This window comes from Anas acuta, chromosome Z (genome assembly GCF_963932015.1).
Source record: "Anas acuta chromosome Z, bAnaAcu1.1, whole genome shotgun sequence".
Lineage (NCBI taxonomy): Eukaryota > Metazoa > Chordata > Aves > Anseriformes > Anatidae > Anas > Anas acuta.
This window is the reverse complement of record NC_089017.1, coordinates 10,340,451-10,360,184: the sequence shown is the minus strand read 5'-3', so window position 1 is coordinate 10,360,184 and position 19,734 is coordinate 10,340,451. Positions and strand designations below refer to the sequence as shown.

At 37.9% G+C, this 19,734-nt stretch overlaps 1 long non-coding RNA gene across 1 annotated transcript; it reads left to right on the top strand.

Annotated features, from left to right (window-relative positions):
• Positions 1-17,809: 17,809 nt before the first annotated feature.
• Positions 17,810-18,838, top strand: LOC137847689 (uncharacterized). Its single transcript, XR_011091027.1, has 2 exons — positions 17,810-18,058; positions 18,457-18,838. It is a non-coding gene; the product is annotated as an uncharacterized lncRNA (long non-coding RNA).
• The last annotated feature ends 896 nt before the right edge of the window (positions 18,839-19,734 follow it).

Here is a 19,734-nt window from a genome sequence, read left to right as displayed (position 1 = left end):
CTGTGCATGCTTAGCATGCGAATAGAGTTATTAACTAATTAGGTGATACATTATATAGATGCAAGAGAGAAGGCTGGTAAACAAACCTTAGTGAGTAGGAAACAAACTGAGCTATAATTCCTTCTCCACAGTCACTGAACAAGAGCTGCTACAGAGAGGACTTCACAGAGTACACAGCCAGACCTCTGCTTGATTCTTGCTACATTAGATCATAAAGCAGTCTGAATGTTGAATCTAAAGTCAAGTGCTACATCCGGGCAAAGTAGATTAAGTGGTTGCTGGAAGAGGTGCGATTAGAAGCAACCAGCTGTAAGCTATGGGAGGAAAGACTGAACACTGCTAATATTGGGTCAGGCTGTTAAGTAACCAGATGCCTAGAAGTGAAAATAAAAGCAGGTAGTGATGCTTCTACAAAACGTTCTCCCAGACTCCAGCAATTTGTAGTTTCGGGACCATTGAAACAAATAAATTTAACAAATCTCAAATGATTTCTCACCAATTATCTTGTTATGCCTGTCCCAAGCCTTCTGGCATTTACAGCTTTCCTGACCAAAGGAGCTCATCTGGTCACTGGTAAGGTGTACGAGGAGCCTCATGATCTCTTTTGAACCTTTCTCCTATTAATTTGATTGAAAGATTTAAGCTATTGTATATGAAAAGATCCTAGCAATCAGTTATTTTGCATCATATCTAAGCTACTTTCATCTAACACACCTCTATGATATTGCTGTCAGCAGTCCCTGTTCCAGGCTGGAGAGCCCTGGGTTTAATCAGTAACTGCTGGAATGAAAGCCGTCTCATAACTCTTATCTGCCTTTTCACATTCTTCATTGCTTTTGCTAGATCTACTAGAATTTTTTGTTTTATTTATTTTTTTACGAAATTGGGAGCGGGAGGGGAGGGTACAACCACTTATATAAGTGCTACTGATAATTCTCACCTAAATATTCTATCTGGTCTCCTTACCCTTGAAAACATTTTTTTACCTTTTTTTTCTTTTTTTTTTTTTTTTTTTTTTTAATTCAATGGCAATTTTTTTAGGAGCCTGTGGTAAGGGAGCTCATGGTACACCTCTTCGAAGTCCTGGTAGATGAGATTGAGCAGGTATCTCTCCCCCCCTTCCTCAGGATTCCTAATGCCTTTTACACAATTACTCCTCTTCACAAGCTTATCTAAGTATCCGGGAAATATTCTTTACTAGTTTTTCACTAATTTGCCAGTTACAGATAGCAAGATTATTAGATTTTAATTCCCCTAGGTCTCCCATGCAGCCCTTTCAAAAATTACTGTCAAAACTAACAACTTTGAGGCCTGAAATGCAAAAGACTTTTGAACTTCTAGCTACATACCCTAGTTACTTGTTGAGAGATTTCATCCTTGAGCTGAACTTTTATAGGTACTGGGTAAATACAGATCTGCTTCTGGCAATCTGCTGTACCTCAGTTTATCTGTTTGTTCTACAACTTCCACTAACACTTCACTGAGACACTGAGTCTGATGAATGTGCTCTCAAAAGAATTCCGGCACACACACCTCTTGAAGCTCACATGCATTGAGCATGATCTCATTTGGTTTTCTTCTAGATGTTTACCTTCTCTGAAAGCTCCTTTCCTGTGGTGGTATCTATTGGCTCAATTTATCATCTCAGTAGGCTCACTCTTGGTGTCTTTGAAATCAGGTTTTGACATTGGACTTGGGTTTGGTTTCTGCTTTTTGGTAGCTTATCCTTCAGTTTTCTTGCTTGTTTTAGCTTTTATACGTAACTAGCAAATGTTTCCAGTGTTGTTTGAGCTTTCTTAAAAATACTATTTTGTTTTTAACCACTCCCAAATGTTTTGCTACTGAGGTCTAGTAATATATATATATATATATATATATTATTTTATTTTATTTTATTTTATAACTGCAAAAGTGCAGTCTATAATATTCTATAAAGGAGCAGTAGCTAGTATTACTTCTTTTTCACCATTTATCTCACAAAGTTTGCTTAAGGATAAATAGCACTTGATCTAGCTAGTTTTCTATTCTGACAGATTTTGTTTTCCTAGGATGAAATGCTGCTCCCATCAAAATGAACAGCAAAGTTCCTATTGTTTTGCAAGCAAAATATAAGGTACATTTATTTTACTATTTGGCTCATTTCTAAAGGTAGAGATAATGCTACCCACTTATTCAGGCAGAGAAACCTGAACACCAATTGTAATTGGCTTGCCCCAAAATTTTACAGTCAGTGGCGAAACAACGATTAAAACATTTTGATTCTCTTTCTAAATCCATCTGAACATACCTTGTACCGCTGAAGCCTCCATTCCAGTACTGTGTGCAGGTTTAGGCACCACAATACAGGAAGGACATAAAACTATTAGGGAGTGTCCAAAGGAGGACTACAACGATGATGAAGGGTCAAGAGGGCAAGATGTTTGAGGAGAGGCTGAGGTCCCTTGGTTTGTTCATCCCCGAGCAGAGCAGGCTGAGGGGAGGCCTCATGGCGGCCTGCAGCTCTCTCACGAGGGGAGCGGAGGGGCAGGCGCTGAGCTCTGCTCTCTGGGGACAGCGACAGGACCCGAGGGAACGGCATGGAGCTGGGACAGGGGAGGGTCAGGCTGGGGGTTAGGGAAAGGTTCTGCACCCAGAGGGTGGTTGGGCACTGGGACAGGCTCCCCAGGGCAGTGGTCACAGCACCAAGCTGCTGGAGGTCAAGAAGCATCTGGATAATACTCTCAGACACATGGTCTGATTTCTAGTTTGTGCTGTGTGGAGACAGAAGTTGGACTTGGTGATTCTTTAGGGTCTCTTCCAACTCAGGATATTCTGTGATTCTATGTTGTTCTTGTGTAAGAAGTTTGGGATGTTAAGATTCCAGATTTCACCTGCACTTTGAGCAACTTACTTGCTTCAGTGGCTGGATTTACACCCCAGTGACAAAAAATGGCACAATGAAAGCAGTACTTCATGCCTAGCCTAGCTATGTCTAGTCTAAGAAATCCTTTTCTCATACAGTTTTCTGCTGTATTTCTTCATGAACCACCTCAGAAATACAGATAAAAATCTAAATTCTGAACTCCAAACTTTCCCTTTTTCATTATTTCCCTCATTTTTCATGTTTGTATCACAATGCTACATTCACACATCAGTAACAGAGATGTAGAGAAGTAGGCTGTAAAGGTGGAACCTGAAGGGTAAATAGGCAGAATAATATACATGTTGTGACAAGAATGATACTGTTAAAAACGTTATTTTCTTTCAGTTTCCTTGTAGCCAAATAACAAAACACAATGAAACTGACAAGAAAGTAAGAGCTGGATGTATTAGCTAAGAAATCATGCAATAGTTCTTACATTTCTTTATAGAAGAAACCTGTCTGAAGTCTTTGCTCGGCAGTGCTCAGGTTTTCTGTGAACTTTATTTATAAGCTACACATAGAACAACTTTGATTTATGCTCAGTGTGAATGTAATTTCCATGCTGAAATCATGCTTTTCAGAGATCCTTAAGGACTTCTGAAATATGTTGAATGTCAAATTTACAACTGTGAATGGAACCATTTGTTCTACATCTACACTCTTTTATTATTTCCTATAGCATCCAATAACAGATTCTGATCTGGTTCATAAGGGCATTCAAGTTTTTCTGGAAGAGCCACGTTCCCTGTGACATCTACAAAAAACATCCAATGAGTTACTTAGACTTTCTGCAATTCAGCTGCTTGGTAATATCAACAGAAAGATCAAACAGTAAGAAACAGGAGCCTATAATGCACTTCAACTTTTCCTTAAAAATAAATAAATTAATTAATTAATTAAAGCGACCCTTAAAATTCAAAAGAATTCCACCTTTCAAAATATATTGTTTGGACTGAGGATGTCCTCTACTTGACCTCTGTCCCAAGCTGGTTTTGTTGTTTCTTTTCAAATATCACTCAGGTCATTGTGTGTTCCTGATGTTGCTAACATTCATTATTGAAACTAAGTGTTTTCTATTGAAAACCACGCTTCCTGTCCCTACAGGCTTACTCCTTAGAAAGGAGAAGAGGCTTAACAAGGTTTTCTTGTAAGCTAATTCCAGTAATAAATGCATGAATTGGGAACAAGAAAGAAATGATGAGAGACTGCTGATTGCCTGTTTTCAGGGTCTTCCTTTCAAAACAGCATGTTCTCTTTAGAGTCCTCAAATGCTTTGGCCACATGAAAGGCTAATGTGTTTTGGACTTCAGAAACAAAGACTTAAACTCTCAAGCAGATAATGTCTGTTCTGGTTCTGTAGGCAGTAACAGAACCACAACGTTATTTCAGGTTATGGATGTAAGCAATGGTTGAAACAAGGGAAAATGTCCTTTTATATCTTTTATGTGCAGAAGGGTGACACTTGCACAGACCTGTCCATTCAGACTCAGGCTGGAAAACAAAATGAAACCTTCAGCTATTACTTGTGATAAAGGCATGAAGGAAACTAGCAGCAGTTAATATTCTACTGCATAGGCAAATATATATATAATAGTTCTGCAGAAGAAAACAAGAAAAACCTGCAGAATTCAGGTGCCAACCTGTAAGAGTTAATAACATGTTTGAATACAGTCTTCTTTCTGTGTTTGCTTCTTTCTTGTGTTTGCAAGTGGAAGGGAATCAGGGGAGCTACTGCATATGCTAAACACAATGTTCTCTCTCATCACCTTGAGGCATAGAAAAGTATAGAAACTCACAAAGCAAGGCAAGGCCACCTTTTGTGTTCTGCATCAGGAATTTTATCACCATAGAACATGCAACTGCTTCTGAATCTGTAGTATGGATCATATATGACTAAAACCACCTCCACAGATTCCTTCCAACCTCAGCCATTCCTCAGTTTTGAGAAAATAGGATAATCTCTGCATCTTTGTCTGATTCCTTATTACAACATACTTCTCAATATTACTTGGCAGTAAAAAAGTGTTAAATTTTCGGGGGTGGGAGAAGTTTTGTGGTTCATGTTATACCCAAGAGATAATTTTAATTTATTTTAATGAAAACTAAGGCATCTGACAGGGTACAAACTTGTTCTCTTCCAAAGAAATCAAAACAGATCTTGCATATCTCATCCAAAGGTCAAAGCCACAGCAACAATTCAAGGTATCCCAAAAAGATTCTGAAGCCCTGCTCAGGATACAATATTGAAGAGCTAAAACAGTGAGAAATATGCAGAAGATCAGCAAGATTAAGCAGAGATTTTAAGCCAAAATAGATATTATGTGAACTTTAAGTATTGCAAGATTTGTTCTTCCCCACTGTTTTAATACTGATACGATAATTAAAATAAAATAAAATAAAAAATGCAAAGTTCATTTTTTAGTGTGCCATCTAGAGGTAAGTCAAAGGCAGTAACTAAAAAGAGATGAGCAGCAATTCCAGTAAGTGTAAAGTTGGATTACTGAGGTCACTTTTTGTTTAAAACCACAGTTTTCAAGATGGAGAATGCAAAAGATACAGATAAGGGCGGGTGTAACAGATATATCTTCATCTTCTACATCAAAATTGTGGTCATAGATGAGCACTTTGCAAGTTTTACTGCCTTTAGCTTTTTATCCCTACAATAAACTGATTTGTTCTTGAATTAGGTGCATGACTTTTACTGATCTGAGAAAATTACCCCAAAGAGTGGTTTGTATGGCTACAAAGAAACCGTAAAGAAACAGAAAATTGTGTTTTTTTCTCAGAGGTTAACCTCAAATTAATTATTTAGATACACTTTCCCCATGTAATTTTAAGATTACACTCTAAAACAAGTACAAACGTTTTAGCTGCTGAGATGCTTCCTGCTATATATATACTTGCCCTACTGATATACAGTGCTTCCAGTAAGGCAAAAAGTAGCAAGAGGATAGGAAAGTGGCTTTAGGTGATACAGAAAATGTTATGTACTTCTCATACAGATTTACCACAACAAGCAAAACAAGCTTCTTGTATTCTATCTTCTTTTTCAAGACCTTTCAGAGTTTCAACATTATTGTGCTCTACTGATTGACTGCTCTCCAAACAGACTGCAACGGCAGCCAGCATTGCTTCCTACTTATTTCCAAACAATACTTGTGGTTTTATAGACATCACATTTTGAGGAAACATTTGCACATACCCATGCAACTAACCCTGTTCTAAACTAGCCCCAAGTGAACTCAAAAAGCCGCATATACTAATCTTTTCTGCAAAAGAAGTGGTAGAAGTTGTTCTTACAAAGGCATGCTCATTAGAAAAGCCAGACCTTAACAGCTCTAGGGAAGAGCTACTTCTGCTATCTGTTCCTTATCTAGCTAGCCCTTTCCTTTTAACTGGACTTACAGACCACTTTAACCCACTCTCCCAGCAACTCCATTTACTCTGCTTCAGGCTGTCTTACTGCAGTGCATTATAGACTGTGCCTGCAGCACTGCCCTTTTCCTTTACTCTTTTGCAGGAAGATTCTCCAGGGCTCCTGTAATTCCTGTAGCTGAGGGTAGGGAGATGCTCAAGTGCTTCCCTCAGACCCCATGCTCAGCAGAACTGTTGAAGGGTTTTAGGGCTCCACCAATACTGGCACAGAGTATATCTGCCTGAAAGTTGGCATTTCTCTAGGTGTTTACCAGCAAAGAGCTAAAGCTCTTGAGTACCTTGTTTTCAGATTCAATGTACAAGTTCTCCTCCTCCTCCTCGAAAATAAATAAATAAATCACATTATTTCTTTCTCTTGCATAAACAAACCACTTCATATACTCTATTTTTTTCTGGTTAAATTAAACATTCGCTTGCACAGGGCTACATGTAAGTTATAGTTAAACATATAACCTCAGGAACATTTTGTTCTTCCTGATAATGCAAGATTGCCACTGTACTCAAAATGAGAGTTAGTGACAATGTCAATCAGTGTATTATTTCCCTAGTTAAGGTAATTGTTATGCAAGTTGATTCTGTGAGAAACACTCCGTAGCCAATAACTTAGGCTCAGGCGAGGATCTCAGTGAAGTAGTAATTTATTTGCGATTGCAATGGCGGGCGCCCCACAAGCAGGAGAGAGCGCATCTACTAGTTCCAAAACACAGTTTATATACCTTTTGATGGCAGGACCCTCCCCTGTTTCCCCATTGAGTGGGTAATCCAGGTTCACAATCTATCTGATGCTTCACAAACAATGCATGGCCTTCAGCTGCCGGCCTGTTAAATTTCAAATTTCTTTTGACATTTTTACTGCTTGAAGTGGTAATGTTTCTTCACTTATCTGACTTGACACCGTGATTTTCACCTAATTGTCCTAAGGAGTCTGGTTGTCTGCATTTTACTAGGTCGCCTGCTAAACTTTCTTATCACTGTAAGCATATCTCAGTACCACATTCCCTCCTTCTAAACAATGTAACTCTGCAAAAACAACATTTCTATTCCCACAATTCTGCCATCACCACACCAGGTTTTTGACATCTTATGTATGCTTTCTTTTTAATCCTCCAAAGAAATACACTTTTGATTGAAGAATTTTAGTCAGGGTAAAATTTCTGTAGCTATTCTCTGAAGAAAAAGAGAAGTCATGGCACCACTGAGTTACTGTCTTACTCATATCTAGGCTCTTTGACATACTTCAACTTGCAGCTCTGGGTCCCAGGACAGTCATAAATTCATATAGTGTTGTTAGCAGTGCAGACATTTTAAATCTTGAATTCTTTTAGAACTGAAGAAATTATCTGGGGTGCTACTACTTGTTATTTTGTCCCTGTGTTCATTGCCTCTTCTCCAGAACTTCAGTTTAGACAGATTCTGTGGTGAGTCCTCCTAGAGAAGTATTCTATACTTCTATTAACAATATGGAGGGGAAAATATATTTATTTATTGCTGTAATCCTACATTTTACAAGTTTTGCATTATCCTGAATAAAAGACAGCAACAAGCTTTAAATTACAACCACACTAGCAGGGTCATAAATAGATGAACTGTTGCAATCTATGCAACAGTTCATATTATTTTATGACCACCTTATTATTTGCCAATAATAATTATTTGCATTACTTGCTTATTACAGCACCTTATTATTTGCCAAAGATGAAAGAGCCTGAAGAACAGGTGATTTTTATTCAGTGTTCCATGTGTCCAGAAAAAAAAGGATTTTAGGAAATTGACACCAATATATATAGAAAGCAGATTTACAGTATTCTAGTCAAATGATTTGCCCAAGCTCAATATTAACATCTCATTAAGTCTTCAAAAGTTTTGGTTTCGTTAATGTGCAACAATTTAACAAATCATTCAGATACAATTTAACCAGCTTGACAGATTTTTATTGTTAAGGAAAATCTATGGATAGCTAAAGTTAATGCTGTAATTTTCCTCTTTTAAGAAAACTATTCTGATTGTATGTTATTTGGGATTAAGAGAAAAACTCACAACAGGTGCTTCAACTGAACTCTGTGTTTGGGGCCTTTGCATTACATAGAGGTAATGTCTAGGAGTTTGCTTTGTTACTTTTCTGTGTATCAATGTTACCTACTACTTTTATTTATACTCTGTTGTGTGAGTACAGTTCTTTACATGTGGAAATAGCTTGGAATACCTAACTAAACATTACTGCAATTATTTTCAGGGGGCAATAAGGTTCCCTATTTACAGAGGTAATCTTTCAATATAAGATGATCTATAACTATTCAGTGTGCAAGAATAACTTTTGTGATATGCAGCATCTAACACTAAATTATCTCTTGAAAATTTAATGTCTTAAAACCCCAAAGTGTTCTGGACTTTCTGCATTAATTAAAAATGGAAAAATAACAATGCCTTCTTAGTAGGACTGTTTGGGTGAAGAACTGAGACTTAATGAACTCACCTGAAAGCAAAATCTGAAATTTTGTATCTATGAAACACAATGGCAAAATATTCTAACAGGAGTAAGGTCAGCATTCCATTGACATTGTAGATATGACCAGTAGCATTTATCAATACTAGAAATAGCAAAAGCATTTTGAAAAGCCTGATATATTTACAAAATAACAAGCATCTGTGATTTTTTTTGTTGTTGTTTTGTTTTGTTTTTTAAATGAAGCTCATATTTTAGCCACAAAACACGTTTAAGTATTTTAGTAGTTTTGCTGCATAGTTGCAAAATGCCTCAACTACTGATGCTAGTAGAAAGAAAGTTGTTTTAGGGGGAAAAAAAATAAAAAATAAAAATAAAAATAAGAACGACAAAGTGCTGTTAACTTCTGCTGAAGTAGAAAATGCCAATGCTTCCTTCAATGCATATGGCTATGGAAGAGAGAGGAGATATCACTGAGTCTACACTGCACATGTGAAATGAGGACTATTTTTCGCTGTCTTACAGAGTGGAAAAGAAAGTTTTTCACTTCACCCATATCATCAGTGCCTTTCATTTGATATTTTAGTAACCAGTCATTATCACAAGACTTTTCTGCAAGCCTTTGCTTCCATTTTGTTTGAAATAGCTTACTATTAACAATCTAACCTAAACACTTTTCAATACAAGTGAGATATCATCACTACCGTATATAAACAACTCTGACATAATTACAGAGAGTACAGCAGATGTACAGGTGCTTATCATTTTATCAAAGCAGATTTTGTCAAATCAGATTAAATACAACTCTGTACCTTTATATTTAAATTGAGGTTTCCACCCTTCCTCCCCACTTCATTACTTAAAAAGAATTTGTCTTCAGAAAACATTCATCCTGGAACAGCCAATATCTTTTAGTTAAGGCTGACAGGAGATGAAGCCCATGTCCTTTGAACTGTAGCTGTCTTCAGTCATCAGCCATTTTTCTGTGGACCTCCACCTCATTCTTTGACCAGAATGGGCAAAGTTACAGGATGATCCTGGGCTATGGAGTGAAAGAAGGTCTTGGCTTTAGGACCCACCGTTCATTAGTGTGAAGTAGCTGGAAATTACCTGCAAATAAGACAATGGCATGCAGGAAAAGAGATTCTTCTGTCACGGATAAGACTTGAACAGCAAGGTGTACCCCTGCATTCATAAGCAGGAATTTATTTGTTGCAGGAAATGTAGCAACAAATCTTCCAATAGTCAGTAATTATGTATTTTTCTTTTTCAGGATGGTTGATCTGAGATCTATGGTTCTAACACACAAGAGCTTTAACTTCGAAAAGAAGCTGGAATTTATCCGTGCAGCTTTGTTCCATGGAGGTGACAGCCCCTGCTATAATCACCATTAAGTTTATATACACCACAGATAGATCACAAGTTAGGAGCTGGGTAATCTTCTGTGCTGAAGATACAATGTTCCTTGTGAAGGACTGGAGCTATTATTTGTTAGAGATTTGTTTTAGGTTTCTCCCTCCTTTTTTAGAGGAAAGGCTAGCTACTTGTAGAAAGAAAACCTTCAAAACTTCTTGGCCATCTTTATCTGCATGTTTCCCTCTTGTTTCCAACTCCACCAGAAAAAATAAAAATAAAGTACTATCTAGGGTCCAGGGGCACATTCTCCTTTCCCACATATATTATTTCCAGAAAAAGAGAATGCACATTTGTTACAGGCAGGACAACCCACAGTACGTTTACCATGAAAAATATGGATCCAGAAAAATACAGAAAGTTCCATTTTTCTTTTAAGTGAATGCACCAAAGAGATGAAGGAGTCTCAGCTTTCTTTTAGCAAAACAATATATTAGAGCAATACAATCTCTAACTAGAGAGAACTGAGATTTGCTGCAAGCAACAGACAAGATATAGAGATATTCAAAATGCAACTATCTTCTGACTTTGAAAAACAAAGTCTCTCCTGCTGTGTTGCTTCATAGCCCACCAGTAGCTGCTTGGGCTGAAAAGGTTGTACACATGCAGGAGAGACTTCTCTTTCATGTCTGAGGAGTAGCTACGACTCCTTTCCCTTCATCAGATGAAGGCATCCTCCTCTCCAGAGTGCTCCGTCCCCTTTTTAGCTTCATGATCCCAACTCCCAGCCCTGCTTCTCCTGGGACATGCACACCTGTCCCCAAGGAAGAATCTATATCCCTGACCTTCCAAAGGAATCCACAAGAGAGCATCCAGCAGCCAGGACCAAGGCTTCTCCACTGTCAAGTCATGCTCTTCTGGCAAAACAGTCTGCAGCAGGTACCCAGCAAACAGTGGGCATCACATCGACCTGTCACAAGTGTATCTGAGAGCTACAGCCAAATCTCTGAAAAGCCCAAGAGGCTACTCTTTCTTACCAGCAGACATTTTCTGGACATCATGACTGCAAACTGTTACTTTTGCACCTAGACCACAGCTGTTTGCCCATCCTTTTCCTACCATCCAGAGACTTTTTCTCCACCTTAAAGCAGGAGTCATGGGGGAGAGACCCTAGGAATAGCCACCATGTACTGACATTCTGATCAATAGTACATTGCCTTGTGAGCACAAGGACAGTTTTATTCTGATAAAGAACAAGCTCTCTCTATTTACAGTATTTACCAGCTATGCCCAGTGAGATACAGCTACTCCCAGTGAGTTCCATTATTTTGACTAGAGTAGGTATGGATCGCGCAGATGTTTCTGAAAGTGGAACCAGTGTCAGTTTTGGTCCATTTCTCCAGTGGTAGCATCAGTAGTCTTTGCATCAGGAAAATTGTAGGATACATTAACCCTCTAAGGACAAACAGACTGATCACTGAAGATCTTATTAAAGTACTATTGAACAGTCTTACATTGTAGTAAGACAGAAATGGTCTGAAAGCATGTATGAAAATGAATGAGAGGATTTCCTCCAGCTTTATCAGTTTAATTTTAATTACCAGTTTGATTTTAAAATTAAACTCTGCATGGTGATGTCTAATGTCTTTTGGTTTTAAAATAATGCAAAAGTTACCCTCAAATTAGCATAGATGCAAAAATTCAACAGTAATAAATTTCAAAATTGTACAGCAAGGTTAGCCTCAAATAAGAACCCTAAGAATCTAGCACTAAGGAAGAGTAGAGAGGCAGCCTCTAGGAGTTTCCATAACAGAAAAAAGACCTAAAAAACTTGACTGATTAGCATATCAGTGGCTCCCCATACACATGCATGGAGGCACCTGGATTGTTTTACAGGGCAGAAATGAAGCACAGAGAGCATGTGAATCTCCCTTCTTGCTGCAACATATGGTACTCTATTAAAAAGGCCTTTACATGAAAATCTCTAGGACCTAGAATGTAATGATTCAACAGTCTTCAAGAAACCAACTTCATCTATCCTCAAATATATTTCTGATTATTGTTCTCAATAGAGCAAATTGAATCATTCTTCAAATGGAAAACTTGATTAAAATGCCAAATAAATAATAACCTTGCTTCCTGAAAATATAGAGTATTCATGTAGACTTGTGCAAAAACCTGGAAACACCTGACTAGGCAAACTTCAGGTTGTGGCTGTTGATGTTTATTTTAAACTTTAAAGCTTAGAAGTATTAAAGACAGTAAAGGAAATTCAACACTTTAATATGCAGTGAATAGAACAAGCAAAATCCCAACTACAGTTGGAAGTAATGTGAGCACTTTGGCCTAAGAATTCAGTGCTGCATAAAAGGATAGAAAAAGCAATGGCAGGACATCCCCTTAAGGCTTTGCTCAAGTTTATTAACTATGAGATCTCTATTAGCTTGAAAATGTGAGCACCTGGAGTGAGCTCATTTTAATAGTTTCACCTGCTAGTCCCTCATAGTGCCTGTTTCTTGGCAAATAATCCACATTAAAGAAAATGTAACCAAATGAAGTCTCTGGTGTGCTCTTCCATCACAGCAAGTACACACAAATATTTATAAATAAGCACTGTGACTTTATGAAATAAATGTGATACAACATAATAGCCTATTTTCTGAAGTCTGCAAAGCTGCATTCAGCTAACAGGAATGAAAAGATCCCCAAGAGCTGAAGTGTAAACTGAATGGCATCTCTCTACAGGGGGCTGCTTCTTACTGTGGCAGGCTTAGGTAAGTACTTTCTCTAGCTAAAGAAAATCATTGCAGCTCATTGCACCAGTCTAGAGAGAAGAACAACATAAAAACTCTGCTGCCCAGTCAGGCTGTGAGCTAGGTAGGAAACATCACAATGAAGAGCAAATGAAGACTTGGCTCCTTTCCCCAGTATTCAGAGTGCCATAAACTAATCTACCTTTTAAAATATGCCTAAATTTGTTATCTCCAGAGGCTCCTACTGAAGATAAGTCACTCCACCTCAAGCATTATGTAACATTAGGCAAAAATATTAGATTGCCTGCTGTCTTGCAGGACTGAGGTTTCTTAAAGATGTGAAGTCCTAAAGCCATAGAAGATGATATATTAGGAGGAAAGAGAAAGACTAATTTGGATTCCAATTTAATTGGAATTTGATTTTTCCAAAAGTAGTTCACCCAAGAAACTCAGACTGATATCAGACATGCTGTTCTGCTTGTTGTCAGGGCAGGTGAACAGGTTGCTGCACCTGTCCAGACCCCAGGTACTTGGTGCAGCCATCCTGCCAGAAGTTATTATTCAAATCAAGATGTTGTTTTTGCTGCTCCTCAGCATAACTTTAGAAAATCTGTTACTGCAAACACATTACCCAGCCAGGCTCATTTTAATAGAGCTGTGTGAGGGAGCAAGAGCATACCCGCTACTGAAGAGCGGTTGTATGCCTAATATGTAATCAGCAAACTCCAATGCCTTTGAAATAGAAATAGGTGATGGGCCATCTCATTTGAATCATAGCATCTGATCTGCAAACAAAATCCTTTGAATTAATCAAAGATTTAAAACAAAACATAAGTACCTATCCTTTTAACATGACAGCAGGGTGCTCTCTCTGTTCCGTTAAGCGCATATAATTGGAGTCCAAGATTGCACAAGCTTCTACATCAATTTCTACGTTGTTTTTCAAAGCATTCTGAAAAGACAGAATGAATCAGAAAAGAACAAGAGGCATGCGGACTGGTCCTCAAAGTACTTTTTAACATTCACTGAGAAGAGAGAGTTCAAAGGCAAATACTTCACAGTAAAAGCTTCCTCCCTTGTTTCTGTTTCTAGAGAATTATCTTGTATTCTGACCCGACTCAGAGCAATGTCAATGAAAAATGAAGGCATTTCTGTGAGCTGAAACAAGAGTAGACTAACAGCTTAAAGTATTTTCTACACTGTTTGGAAACAATTTCAAATAACAACAGAAGAATCTTTGACCTTCAAGAGGAAAAGAAAAGTGTGGCAACTTCAGACTCCAACCAGAAGACATAAAAACAAGAGGAAAGAGTGTGAAAAAGTTAATGACAATAATTACAGTATTAACCTTTTCTTTAATGATGTTAACTCAAAACATGAGCTCTAAGTGTTCATTTTCACCTTTAAGAATTCTCTCCTTTACTGATAATAGAATTTGCTGCTTCAACTGTTTTGTTAGAAATGGTTTGAGAAGAAACTTTTCTTAAATCCATCGACTTATTATTACCCTGGTTGTGAAACTAAGTCCAGGTATCTGAATGCATCTATACCACAGACAAAGCACTGACTGTGGAACAATAGAGAAATTCCTGACCTAACCCTGAATTAGCTATTTCTGATACTAATCTTACCACATACACACAGTACATAGAAGGACTGATTTAGCCAAAATGATATGTCATACGTCTACTTTAAACTTGTACACATCTTCAGTCATCTTAGAGCAAGAAAAATGTTTTTACATTTTGAGCTTATCATTCAGGAACTGATTCAGAAGTTTGATTTTCTGCCAATAGCAGCAGAAAACAGCTGCCAAAAGACTGCAAAAATCTTAAACTAAGGAAGTAATATAACCTGCTTACATCTCATTCTAATCTTTCAGAATAGTTTAAATCCTGGAATGTGGAACTTTGTAGACCTCCTGACATTTGTCTCCAGTTTCAATTATTCCAGGGAAATTATTCCTCCAGTGTACATTCAATTCTTTTAAGCAAGAACACATTGCTTAATATATTCAGTTTAAATTATTTTTGTAGCAGTGAGAGCTCCATGGTTCACATGATTCATAACAGGTCAAAATATTAAAAAAATGTTAATGTAGCAAATTCATTATACAGAGAAAAGATAATGGTTCACAAGGGCCTCCTGGAAATTTGGTAGAGATTTTAAATATCTGATTGAGAATATTTAGGCAAAAGATTTATCAAAGAGAATATACAGACCCTAGTTTTCATTAGTGGTTGTATTACACAGAGTGTGGCAAATCCCACAGAGGTTGCTGTATATTGTAAACAAGACTTCCAAGGTAAGAATAAATGTATTGGCTTAAATTTGATCAGTAGTAAATCTTTTATGAAAGGCAAAATGAACACCTGAGTACAAAATTTATTACAGGTTTGTAAAATTGCATCTAAAAGCAAAAAGATGATAGAAAGACTTCTGAACTACTGCAGTGATGAAATCTTTCTTGATTAAGTATATGCCTATTCCCAAACCTGAGATCAAGGACTGCATAGGTTATTGAATAAAATTTCCATTTTATGTCCAGTTTTACCTCTATTTACATTTCTACAAACTTTCTCCTATCCATTGCAGGCAGATTCCTCCATTTTATATACAAAAACTGAAAGCAAAGAATAAGTGATTATATAAAATAGTGATGTGTTTTATAAAATTGAAATTTCCTTCTTTTCCAGCAGCAATTAAACTTAATATCTGACTGCAAGTTGGTCTTATATTAGTTTGTTCTTATTATCCATGAAGACATGAGCCAGAAAACAAAACCAAAAACCTTACATTTGTCTTCTAAACATATTACGATATTAATCCCAGTAGCACTCTTTTACATTGAATTTCACTGAATATTTTTTGATCGCATTCAAATAGTTTTCCTCCAGGCCTTTTCTTTTTTTTTTCTTCTTCTCCTCCTGAGTTATCATTTCAATTAATTTCACCAGGGGCTGTAGGATGTGCTATGGATACTGAATACTAGCATTAACTCTTTAATGTATATGTCCCAGGTATGCTTACAGTCATATGCATCTTTAATCATACTTAAAGAATATAAATCACTGACAAATATTTAGCTTATTGAATAGACTGTTGAAATTAAACTGCCTTTCATTTATAAGACTTCCATTGGGTCCAAAGTTAGGTCCAATTACAGGCATGTGAGCAAGAGCTCCTCTTGCTTTTCTTTGTGAAAGACAAGCATGTACAGACATAATTCACTACCTACATTGCCTATCTTCACTTCAAAAAGTACTGAGAAGTAATAAGCACAAGAAAACTGACTAATTATAGAAATCCATAGCAGGCTTTGAAGATACTTATTTGTATCAGTGCAATGTAGTCCCAGTATTTTTCAATAATCTGTAATTTAAAAAGCACTCGGCAAAGCTATTTCATAGAGCTACGCATTTTGCGTGAAGTTACTAAAGTGAGCCTGAAATTTTCCAGAAGTATTAGCTGGCTAGCTTGTGCTCTAACTGATAATGAGAGGTGAACTGTAGGGCGGAGAACATTTAGATTCCGATGCTGAAGGAGAGAGCACAAAGCTGGTGGCATTATAATGCAGACTGAATGTCTATTTGGAACCAGAATATAAATAGAGATAAATATATCCCCAGGGAACAGATTCTTTGGATTAGGGAGGGTGCAGGAGAAATGGGAGTGGAGGGGGGAACTTAAAGACCTTTCCTACCTCATGGAAAACTTCACAAGCTTTTTCGCATTAATAAAATGTAGTTGGTTTGTTGCAACTGAGGTTCTAAAGCTATTCATCTCTTGGAGCTATGAATTCAAATGAGAAGTCTGTCCTTGAAGGTGTATTACTTTGACAGTTTAGTTACTTTAAAGCTTTTCTCCCCACCCCCACGAGAAGTTAATATTAAATTTTTGGAATTAAAGTTTCCTAATGTCACCAGCTAGCAATATAGCTTGCTAAGGCAACCCATAAATTATGCCTTAGACATCCTCTTATATTATTTGTAAATGCAGGTATGGCAGAGTTAAAGAAGATCTCGTCTGATCTAATAATTTCTTTTCTAGGGAAGTGAGAAAAAAAAAAAAGAAAAAAAAAAGGAGAAAAATACACAAGTAACTAAAAACATAAGCCATCACATTTGCATGTGTACAAATCTGTCTTAAAAGGTTTGCTAAACACAAACAGTAAGTACCTTAGAGTATACCAATATAGGCATACAATTTACTGAATTGTGTTGTTTATATCACCTTCTATTTCACTTCAGAAAATGAAAAATGGATTGCTTTGTGTAGGAGAATAATCCAATCTGCAGTGGCATAAACACCAAAGGAAATGTTGCACCCAGCTTCTATGAAAGAAACACATCCATTGATTTTTTAGTTATGGTAATAATGAATGTAATAAATTGCACCCTAAGACACTACAGCTTTCTTTGGCTGAGTAAGCACTTTCATGTGAAGTTATTCTCAGAGTGTTATCTAACTAGGTATCCATGTATTTTTAAGCTCAAATTATTCTTCACATCAGCCTCATTAGCTCAAACAGTAAAGAACTTAGTCCAGTGTTTAACCCCTATCACATCTTCGAGAGTCAGTGCTGTACTGAAACTAAATGATATGAAGAAACTGGTGAAGTAATAGATTATATTTAGTAACATACCATCCAAGAATTCACCCACTCTGCAGAAAGCAAGGGGAGGGAGAAGGGGGAGGAGAAGAAGAAAGAAAAAAAAAAGAAAAGAAAAAAATGCCCCTCTTCCTTCTCTTCTTCCAGCCCTGATTAAATTCACTTTTGTCAGAAAGCAACACACCTGTGGCCTCTCAGCTCCTACTCTGCTTGTCATCTGATTTCTGTTTCCTAATCTCAGACACCTGTGCTGGTGTAAATTAGCACTTCACGGGAGCTCTCTGGCTTTCTGACACCCGTATGGTCTGACAGGTACTCCAGCAGAGAAAGAGGAGCAGTAGCACTGCATTTTCCCCTTTATCTCTCTGTCTTGTATAACTTCACAATTTGTTTAAGCCAATATAAATGATGTGGCAGAAACACTGGGCTGGTGTGGGGAATGTGTATCCTGACCTGAAGAAGGGAACATTGGATCTGGATAATTGGAGGGACTGATAAAATGTACTCACTGCTCTACAATGAAAACATTTGCTTGGCCCTCTCCTCATGTTTTCTAACAGGTAAATGCAGAGCAGCCTTGCAAGCAGAATTTTGACTTATTTAGTAAAAGAACTACGAGGTGCTTACTTTATAAAGCCTCCACTAAGGGAGTCCATGCACTTCTGTGTTACTCCAAGGTATTACGAGGGCTCTATAAATGCAGACCCTGACTGCCCCCTAAGCTTGTTAACAGCCCTTTGCTGTATCCTCAGTTCATCATAACCTCAGGGCCCAGTGTCTCCAAAACAGACACAGTTTGTGTCAAATTGGCACAGTGTGCCAAAATGTGGCACAGGAGGGACCTACCAATTCCTTCAACCTGCAGGCACCTTTCTCATGCTGCCTATGCCACTTACAGGCAGCTTTCTGCACTGAGAGGTAATGCTGCTGACAAGAGCCCACATCATCCTTTTTCCAGGTTATATCAACTGACTTCAGTTTTGTGTGCAACAAAGAGCTCCACAAACCCTACTACTGCAGTGATACCACCAGAGGTGAGCCTTCTGCTTCCTGACGTGGCTCTCTTCTGCCAGCAGTTGGGTCTGCAGTGAGAGGGGCCCATGGCAAGGCACCAAGACTCCCCCGGGTAATATGGCTGGTGGGGCCCCTGGGTCCCTGTGGGGTGCTGCAGACCCAGACCCTTACAGGAGCACCCAGGCAACAGCAGTCTTTTGTAGACTGAATTAAAAGAGCCTATTGTAAATTGGCATAAATTCATATAAAGTAATTCCTACACAGTGTGATCACTCTGTTGTGCCAGATGGATGGTCCAGGATCTGTGGCGTAATGGGGAATTGGGACATCGGTGTTCAAAGTACAGGGCTCTGCACGTATGGCTGCAGGTAGGCCAAAAAGGAGTTTATTACCTTTCCCCCACGGCACTGCATTTTTCTCACTTATTAGACTTTGTAGCTTAATATGCAATCAAATGAGGATCATAGAGCCATTTCCCAGCTCCTCTGCCAGGGAAGTCATAGGCATGGCAAAGCACAGAAAGCAAGCTGAGGTTCTAGCTCTTGGGAGCAGAGCAGTTACAGGTTGCTTCATTCTATTGTAATTATTACCTTAACTTTTGATTCAGGCAGTGATTATCTCAACACTATTCCCTTTTAAATTGGTGAAATAGAATTGATCCAAGCTCTTTGCACATGCACCTGTCCCCTCATGTGCCTGGATCCAGCTCCCACTGCTTGCTGTGTCTCAGGGAGCCTCTGATGCAATTTTTTTCCACTCTGGGAATTACAAAAGAAGGGTTGAGGTACTCTTTCAGTGAAATGCTCTCTCTTCTGTCATCTACATAGTATGGCACCTCACTTTTTGGCTATGGTAGTGACACAGGCGAGAACATGAAATAAGGTTTTGGATTTTAATTAGTGTGGTTAGAAAATTGGATAAAAATGCAATTTAAGATGTGTCTGTTCAGGGAAAAAAACCTTGATGACAGCAGAGAATTGGACTCATAATGTACTATTCACATACAACTAATCTCCCTAACTCTGAACTGACGAGGATGGTTTTCCAGTAATTTGAACACCAGATGGTTTCAGCTCTCTGAATAATACGAACACTTGTAATGCAATTCTTATTGTGTCTGTTTATATCTTCATTGTAGCTGAGTCAAGTTTCATTATAAGTTGAGAGCAACTTTCTCAACAGAGAAGGAGTCCAATGTGTCCTTCATATTGTACATGTACTT